Source organism: Triticum dicoccoides, chromosome 3B (assembly GCF_002162155.2).
Source record: "Triticum dicoccoides isolate Atlit2015 ecotype Zavitan chromosome 3B, WEW_v2.0, whole genome shotgun sequence".
NCBI lineage: Eukaryota > Viridiplantae > Streptophyta > Magnoliopsida > Poales > Poaceae > Triticum > Triticum dicoccoides.
Genome location: NC_041385.1, coordinates 816,933,139 through 816,942,679, shown reverse-complemented (window position 1 = coordinate 816,942,679; position 9,541 = coordinate 816,933,139). Strand labels below are relative to the sequence as shown.

The 9,541-nt window shown below is 50.9% G+C and overlaps 1 pseudogene; it reads left to right on the top strand.

Annotated features, from left to right (window-relative positions):
• Positions 1-7,197: 7,197 nt before the first annotated feature.
• On the top strand, positions 7,198-9,149 carry LOC119280154 (annotated as a pseudogene).
• The last annotated feature ends 392 nt before the right edge of the window (positions 9,150-9,541 follow it).

Here is a 9,541-nt window from a genome sequence, read left to right as displayed (position 1 = left end):
CCTAGGGCACACGAGTCGACTATGCTTCAGTCGCTCACCCTCAGTCGAATGGACAAGCTGAACGAGCCAACGGTTTGATCCTCAAAGGGTTGAAACCCCGTTTAATGCGTGATCTTAAGCATGCGGCTGGTGCATGGGTCGACGAACTTCCCTCAGTGCTTTGGGGCTTAAGGACCATGCCCAACAAGTCGACTGGGAGAACTCCATTCTTCTTGGTCTACGGGGCTGAAGCAGTCTTGCCGAGTGACCTTCTCCACAATGCTCCTCGAGTCGAGCTCTACACTGAAGCAGAAGCAGAACAAGCACGGCAGGATGCAGTCGACCTGTTAGAGGAAGAGAGGGAGATGGCTCTGATCAGATCGACAATTTACCAACAGGACTTGCGTCGCTTCCACGCCAAAAACGTGAAGGGTCGAGCCTTCCAGGAAGGAGATTTAGTTCTCCGAGTGGATCAGCAGAAACCACACAAGCTTGCTCCTTCTTGGGAAGGTCCCTTCATCGTCACCAAGGTTCTCCACAATGGATCATACCGCCTTTACAATGTCGAGCATCAGATCGACGAGCCCCGAGCTTGGAACGCGGAACTTCTCCGTCCCTTTTACACCTAAGTATTCACTCAGACGAGTTGTAATAAAAGTACTTTTGTAGTTTGTTGATCAAAGACAAGAGATTTATAATCTTCCCTGTAATCGTTATTTCTTTTGTCTACTCAAAACAATCCCCAGTGGGTGGCTTGGCTGCGAATCCGATTCGCCCAAGTCTGTAAAAAATCCTAACCGAGTGGTGAGCCAGTCTCCCACGCGAAGGCTTAGCTGCGAAATCCATTTCGCCTAAGATAAATAAAATCCTACCGAGTGGTAAGCCAGCCTTCCACTCGGAGGCTTAGCTGCAGTCCAAGTACTCGCCTAAGATAAATAAAATCCTACCGAGTGGTAAGCCAGCCTTCCACTCGGAGGCTTAGCTGCAGTCCAAGTACTCGCCTAAGATAAATAAAATCCTGTCGAGTGGTAAGCCAGCCTTCCACTCGAAGGCTTAGCTGCAGTCCATGTACTCGCCTAAGATAAATAAAATCCTGTCGAGTGGTAAGCCAGCCTTCCACTCGGATGCTTAGCTGCAGTCCAAGTACTCGCCTAAGATAAATAAAATCTTGTCAAGTGGTAAGCCAGCCTTCCACTCGGAGGCTTAGCTGCAACATTACTTTCGCCTAAGTCCAAATACAATGTGCGCTTCGAAAGGAGGACGAGGTGCAGGTCGACTGCTACCTTCTCTTTCCGAGCTGCGCCACCAATTCAAATCCTACCGAGTGGAGAGCAAACCTCCCACTCGGAGGGTTAGCTGCAGCCCTGTGCTCGCCTAAGTATCTGAAATCCTACCGAGTGGAGAGCAGACCTCCCACTCGGGGGCTTAGCTGCAGCCCAAAGCTCGCCTAAGTATCTAAAATCCTACTGAGTGGAGAGCAGACCTCCCACTCGGGGGCTTAGGTGCAGCCCAGTGCTCGCCTAAGTATATAAAATCCTACCGAGTGGAGAGCAGACCTCCCACTCGGGGGCTTAGCTGCAGCCCAGTGCTCGCCTAAGTATCTGAAATCCTACCGAGTGGAGAGCAGACCTCCCACTCGGGGGCTTAGCCGCAGCCCAGTGCTCACCTAAGTATCTAAAATCCTACCGAGTGGAGAGCAAACCTCCCACTCGGGGGCTTAGCTGCAGCCCAATGCTCACCTAAGTATCTGAAATCCTACCGAGTGGAGAGCAGACCTCCCACTCGGGGGCTTAGCTGCAGCCCAATGCTCGCCTAAGTATCTGAAATCCTACCGAGTGGAGAGCAGACCTCCCACTCGGAGGCTTAGCTGCAGCCCAGTGCTTGCCTAAGTGTGTTGGGGAACAAGTCGATTGCAATAAGCGCTTCGCTTTAACCTGCAAAAGACACCCCAAACCAAATGCAAACATATGCAACAACGAATCCAAGTTCTGATAACGCCTAATGGAACCGAAAGTGCTCAGGCGCTAGGCCTGTTAAGGTTTGTCGGTTACAAAACTCACTCGGCATACCGAGGCAAATTTAAAGTATCAAGCTCAGAAGTTTTTTACCCCTCCTGTGGAGGGCTTGAAGGTGCCACAAACTCATCCAGGTCAATTCCATCTGTAATCCGAGTGCCAGCGGCAATGAAGGTCTCCATGAAAGTTCTGAAGTCGTGCTTCTTGGTGTTAGACACCCTAAGGGTCACCAGCTTGTCCTCTCGTGCATCCTTGCAGTGAACGCGGACCACAGACAGAGCAACATCCGCACCGCACCTGGCCGAAGACTTCTTCCACTCCTGCACTCGACTTGGGACCTCGTTCAGTCAAGTCATCAGATACTCGAGGTCATTCTGGAGCATCTCTCTTGGCCAGAGTGTTGTGTCGATGCGAGAAGTTGCGACCTTCAGCCTTGCAAGATAATCGATGACAGCAGCAACACGAGATTCAAGCCGGAGCACGTTCATGGCGACTTCATCTTTCATAGGAGAGTCGATGGGGTCCAGGATTACTTTCAGTCGACCAGTCTCCTCTTCAAAGTTCTGGCAGAATTCTGCAAACACAACCATCAAATCAAGACAAACAGTTGGAGGTTACAATTAAATATTTGGTTGATACAAAGGGTTACCTTCAGGCATGAGGAACAGCTTCTTGGCGAGTCCACCCAGATAAGCCTCTAGATCATTCTTCTTTCTCTTCAATTGACTGGCCTTGTCATTCAGGGTGGTATTGTCGCTTTTCAGTCAACTGACCTCCTGGTTGGCAGCATCCATAGAAGCTTTCAGATTGATGTTTTCTTCTTCGAGCTTGGTCACTAAAGCCAGCTTCTCATCAGCAAGCCTGGTCTTCTCTAAAGCAGTTTTTTGCATCTCAGCCAAGTCAAGCTCTTGTTTCTTCAGGGCATCCCTCACTTTGTCTGCAAAGTTAAAGTGAAGATTAAATTGGGAAGCAAGTGAGAGGCAAAGGCAATCGTCAAAGGCCTCACCAAGCATACCTTTATCTTCCTCCTTCGCCTTCGTCAAGTTCTCTTGGGCCAGTTTTAGTTCGAGCTCAAGATGAATGTGTTTGTTCTCCACTTCAATATAACGAGCCGCAAGGTCACAGGATTTCTACGAAGAACCAATCGACAAATGTCAAAGAGGATTCACTTCCGAGTGAGTAAGGAAAAATCATAACGTTTCTAAGACTACGGCCGAATGCAAACATTCGACCATAGTCTCGGGGACTACACCCAGTGGGTGCACTCAGCGTGCCCCCACTAGTTTCATCGGTTAAAGTCGACCAGTCGACCAACACAAAAAAAGGGAGATGTTCTTCAGACTATAGTCAACTGCCAGCAGTCGACCATAGCCTTGGGGACTACACCCAATGGGTGCACTCAGCGTGCCCCCACTCATCCAGAATTTCAATCGACGCACCCAGTGGGTGTAGGAAAAACTCTAAGAATTGCAGAAAGAAGAGTTTGCAGATATCATATCCTAACAGAACAGGCAGTGACCAACTGACCTGGACATTACTTTGAAGAGTCGAACTGGCGTCATAAGCTGCCTGGCTAGCTTCTCGTATTGCCTTCACTTGCTCCATCATGACCCCCGCTTGGCGTATTGCTTCTCTAGCAGTGCTAGCTTGGTCTTCTAGAATGGGGTAGGTAGAGAAAAGCGAGGGTTGAGCTGCACTCGATGACGAAGGGCGAGCACTCGTCAACGGCACCGCGAAAGTTACGGTGGGTCGAGCGACATTGTCTCCCTCCGCGACCAACGTCTCGGGTGCCGGCACATCCTGAGTCGCCCTGCCAGCAGACATTTGCTTGCTCCTCCTCGGTCGTGGTGGTTCTTCTTCCTCTCGTCAGGAAGGTCAATAACAATGTTAGATGAAACTACAGAAAGAATCAAAATTAGAGACAATGAGTCAGTCGACTAAAAATGGCATCATAAGAGTCGTACCAGGCTTCGAGGTTGTGGCATCCTCCATCTCGTGGTCTTCGGCCCTCGCCGAAGTGTCGGAAGTGGCAGCGCTGCAGTTCCAAAAGTCAGTCGATTGACCCATGAGTCGACCAAGAACAAGTTCATGAAATGGGGAAAACTCAAAACTACCATTACCCTGAGATTGTGGGGATCACCATCTTCATCTTCGGCAAGACCTTCGCGGGTTTCGACGGTGCCACTCGAGATTGCTTCGGAGCCTTCTCAGTCGGCGCCGGAGAAGCCGTCCGAGGGCGCTTGGTCGACTGGGTAGCGGTCGCACCCCCTTACCGCGCTCAGTCGCGGGATCATGGACAAGCTTCGAGCGTCTCTCCGAGCGGGGAGGCACAAATTCCTCCTCCTCCTCCTCATCTTCCTCCTCACCAGAGTCGTCACCCTCGTCGTCATCGTCAGCATTCGAATCCCACTCCTCTGGGCTTTCGCCCCCGCTTCCTTCCTCCTCTTTAGTCGGCGTCTGCGCCCCATTGGGCATCGAGTATAATTCAGTGGTGGCCTGTCAGATAACAAAGCAAAAGAAAGATCAATCGACCAATTCGCGGCAAAGCAGAATGGATAAAGCAAGATCACAATCGGAGATAAGTTGTCATACCGTGTCCGGCATATTAGTACAGTCGAGTGGCGGAATCCTCCTAGCCCCTCGAGGGTTGTCCTTGTTCCCTGTGATGGCGGCCACCCACCTCTCCAGCGTGGCGTCATCAACTGCTTCTGGATGGACCCGAGTGGTGTCTTCGGTACCACAGTACAACCACATCGGGTGGCCTCGGAACTGAAGCGGTTGGATGCGCCGCCTAAGGAAGACTTCCAGAAGATCCATGCCCGTCACTCCGTCCCGAACGAGTTGGACCACGCGCTCCATCAACATTTTTACCTCGGCTTTCTCCTCAGGGAGCACCTTCAGAGAAGACGCTTTGTCCACTCGGTCCATGGAGAACGGAGGGAGAGACCGGTCGACTGCCCCGGCGTCGACTCGTTTTGGCAGTAGAACCAAGTCGACTGCCACCCTCTGACCGACTCAGGAAGGGTCATGGTCGGGAAAGTGCTCTTGTTCCTCAAATGAATCCCAAGACCCCCACACATCTGAATGACCTTGGTCCTCTCATCATCCAGACTCGCCTTTTTCACTGTCTGCGAGCGGCAGGTGAATATGTACTTGAAGAGACCCCAGTGCGGTCAACAGCCCAGGAAGTTCTCGCACATGGACACAAAGGCAGCAAGATAGGTGATGGAATTGGGATTGAAATGATGGAGTTGCGCCCCAAAGAAATTCAGAAACCCTCGGAAGAAAACACTCGGCGGTAGAGAGAAACCACGATCTATGTGAGTGGCTAAGAGAACGCACTCACCCTCCTGCGGTTGCGGTTGACACCCAGACCCCGGGAGCCTCGCTGACCCGTGGGGGATCAGTCCCTCATTGGCCAGGTCGTTGAGGTCCTTCTCAATGATGGTCGGGCGGATCCAGTCCCCTTGGACCCAACCCTTCGGCAGGCGGGACCTCGACGAAGATCCGCCCCGACTAGACGGTCTCCCCTTCGCTTGCCCCGCCGCCGTCGCCTTCTTCGCGCGCTCCAGAGCCGCCATCTTCTCCTTCACCATTATCACCGGCGAAGCGCTCAAGAGGTAGATAGGCGGAGGCGGAAGTAGGCGCTGTGGGCGGAGGCGGAGAGGGAAGAGAGGGGAATGGGGAGGCACTGTTCAAAAACTCTTCCCCGACGCTTTATATAAGGGCGCTTCTGAGTGGCTGACGAGTGGGTCCGAGCGGACCTGTCAAATCCCGAAACAGTCGCGCACACACGATACGTGGCGAAAAAGGCGGCACGGAAATCGAGGCGTCCATGCCTTATCCCGCCCGATTACCGCGGATCGCCCCGCTTCGCGCGCTTCCCAAATTTCAGATACCGCAAAATCCGTTAACAGCAGATCAATCTGTCAGACGATATCCTTCCCGCAATCCGTCGCTCGAAAGTTCACCAAAGTTCAAAAGTTCACTCGACAGAAGATAAGAATGGATCAAGGCGACTGAAGTAAAAGTTGACGCCAACGTCGAAAAGAAGATCGCCGATCCAAGATACGACACAATCAAAACATGGAAAATGAGTCGGAGAAAATCATCAACTCCTTCCTCACTTGAACCTCGATCCATTCGGGAGCTAATGATGATGCTATGTACCTAGGGTAGGGTCATGGATCTATCCAGGATACCATGCCCAAGGACATCCTTAGACGAAGCTACCTTCCAGTCCACCAAGAGAGGCTCCACTCGACCGGCTAGAAGACACTCGACCATGAAGACTCACTCGACCATCAGAAGTTCAGGATCTACTATGCATCCAAACGGTCTGTAATTAAGTAGTCTTAATGGTCATGATGGCACTTTATGTAGGGCGTTACCAGTAACGCCAGACCTTAATGTACTTTAACCCTCTGCTAACGTGGGTTGGTTGGGGTCTTGGCGTCCTCTATATAAGCCACCCCCCTCCACTGGTAGAGGGGTTGGCACCCCTGTAAATCATATACACAGAGATCAGTCGACCGCCTCCGGGCTCCGAGACATAGGGCTGTTACTTCCTCTGAGAAGGGCCTGAACTCGCTAAACACTCGTGTGTACAACTACTCCATAGCTAGGATCTTGCCTCTCCATACCTACCCCCCATTCTACTGTCAGACTTAGAACCACGACAGGCGGCGATGGAGGCTCGCCGAGCGCGGCTGCGCGAAGGCGGGGAGAACGCCGGGAGGCACGGGACTCGCCGGGGACGGGTGCCGGAGGCCAAGCCTCAGCCGGATCTGGCAGGAAGGAGGGCCAACAGAGAGGGACGACAACTCCGGCGGAGTTCCATGGCAGCACAGGGGGGTTGGCGACGGTGGGCGGCGGAGAGACACCGAGGGGCGACGGTGAGGCTGCGCGACGGTGGGGTGCTCGGGCGGCGACGGATCTGGGTTCCGGCGCAGACACAGCCTTCCAGCTAGGCGACGCGGACGATGGTCGGCGGCGGGTCGACGGGGAGCTCGGGATCGAGGGTCTCCTCCCCTCGATCCAGAACGGGAAGGAGAAGGCGGGCGGTCAGGCGGGCTGGACGGGCCGCGGGGGAGGCGCGGGAAGGGGCACGCGGCGCGCTCTGGTTGGCGGGGAAGGCGACTGGCGGCGGCGCTGACGAGCGGGGGCGCGCCAAGTGGCGGATCTGGGCTGGCCGGGCACGGAAATGGAGGGGAGCGGCGCTGAAAACGAGGAGGGGGCACTGAAAACGAGGAGAAGGAAGGTGGCTGCGGTTGGGAGGCGGCTAGAGGTAGGTGAGGGGCTAGGGATGCCCAAAATTGGAAGGAGGGGTCTATATATAGCAAGGGGGCTAGGGCTAGGGGAACCATCATCCGTTTTCGGGCATCGGATCTCGATCCGACGGTCCGGAGCGGAGGGGGGTTTTAGGTGGGCTGTAGATGGTTGTGCGGAGGGGGGTTGGGCTGAGAAGAGGGAAGAGAAGGCAGCCCGGCAACAGTTTCCGGAGACCGAAAACGTCCGACGTAAATACCGGCAACGGTGCCGCTATATATTTAACGGTTGGGCTATCAAACGAGCTCCGAATGTGACGAAACTTGATAGGCGGTCTGTCTACACTATAATAAGACCGCACGACAAGTTGCAACCCATTCCGAGAACATTTTTATGCCTCTTATAAAATAATATTTCGGAGGTGCCGCGGGCGCGTGCGAGAGTGGTCGGGCTCAGAACGGACAATGGAGAGAACCGGCAGAACCTGAATGGATGCAAGTTTTGGAAAACATGCATATGAAATGCAGATGATGACATGAGATGAGATGCATAACAAGAACAAAATGCAAAACAACAGATAAAACCCAACCACAAAGGAAATATCATATCGCATCTCCGGAAAAGGCAAGAGTTGGAGTTACGAATATGGAAAGTTGTATCCGGGGCGTTACAGGTGACTCCCTCCCCGTACATACCCTCATTCTTCTCTTCCCTACCCAATCTAGTTTTTGTGTCAAATAATTAACATGTGTTGCGGAGTTGCAAATAAACTTATTTCATATTTAGTTCTGAATTTGTGACTTTGGGCATCTTATGTCCGCGCAAAGAACTTCTATATGTCAAAGAAATTTCTATGTTGGCTGCAATTTGTTTTCAGATCTGTGTACAATGGTACATTTTTGCCTTTTTAGTTAAGAATTTCATTTTGTACTTAAACGATGCTGATTGAGACATTGATTAAGCTTGTAGTACTTGCGATAAATTCGCTATGTTGTCTATTCAAGTTCCTAGCATAATAATGCTCCGCTGGATTTAATCTACTTTCTGATAGTGAGAAATATTACGAACATGGTACTAGATCTTGCACATCCTTGAAGAAGAACATGTTCAAAATTATATTACAAACAATTTCTGAACTCTACAATGCTCTAGTGATTCCCGACTCTGATCTAGTTTTTGATTGGGATGATGTTAGACTCTCATTTCATAACCGCAGTTAATAGCACTTTATTGAGCATGGTGGGTCCATTTTGAAATATTTTTGTTACAATCCAATTATGGATGCAACTAGAACAAGGGTTATGCATCATATATGTAATACTTTGTTTACCAATGACCCAATCAACATTTTTTTATTAAACCTTACCGACCCTACAGTTTTTGCTTTTGCAGGTGCACAATCTCTCAACACTTTCGAGATTATGAGAAGCGAGATCAGCGACTGCATAGTGGAGGATCTTGAACACTTCCCAAGGTTACATTCCTGGATTTATGCAGCTACACCAAGATTGGTGCCCATGCTCTAGAGGCATTTGGCAAGAACTGCAAAACCCTCGTCAGACTTTGGCAAGTACTGCACCCTATAGATGTCGCTGGGAAGGTGTGCCAGAATGACGAGGCCCATGCTACTGCTAGCAAAATGACAAAGCTCTACCACCTCAAGATAGGAAACATGATCATTAAGAATAGAGTTGTTGTCAAGATCGCCTCCGAGTGCCATGACCTCAAGTTCTTAGATGTGCGTTGTTGTTGGGACGTCCATGATAAGCTCTTGCAAGAGAAATATCTTGGGATAAAAACACTCGGCCCCCATGTGGAGACTGCTATGAGAATAGCGTCAGTGAGAAGTGCACTGATTACTCAGATGATGACTACATTTACTCATGAAACTTTCTACAAGGCCGCAGGCCCGACGGTTTGTTGCGATTTTCTACAAGAAATATTGGCATTTGGTGGGTCCAAAGATTACACACGAAGTCCCCGACGTGACAAACTCGAGGCAGATAACTGAGGGGGTGCAAAGACACCATAGTAGACTTAATTCCAAAGATGATTGCTAAAACTTTTATGTTGCAAACTAATGCCTGCAGCAACTATTATGGGAGCCCAAAGCAGTAAGTTTCTGCCGATGATCCGATTTAATTATGGTAATTTTGTACCTTCACACATTATATGCCTTCAAGTGGGTTGTATTAAAGAACCAACGTGCACAGTGAAGTCATGCTTAGAAACAATTGGACAATCAATTAAATCATGGAAAGCATTGAGTACCATCTACA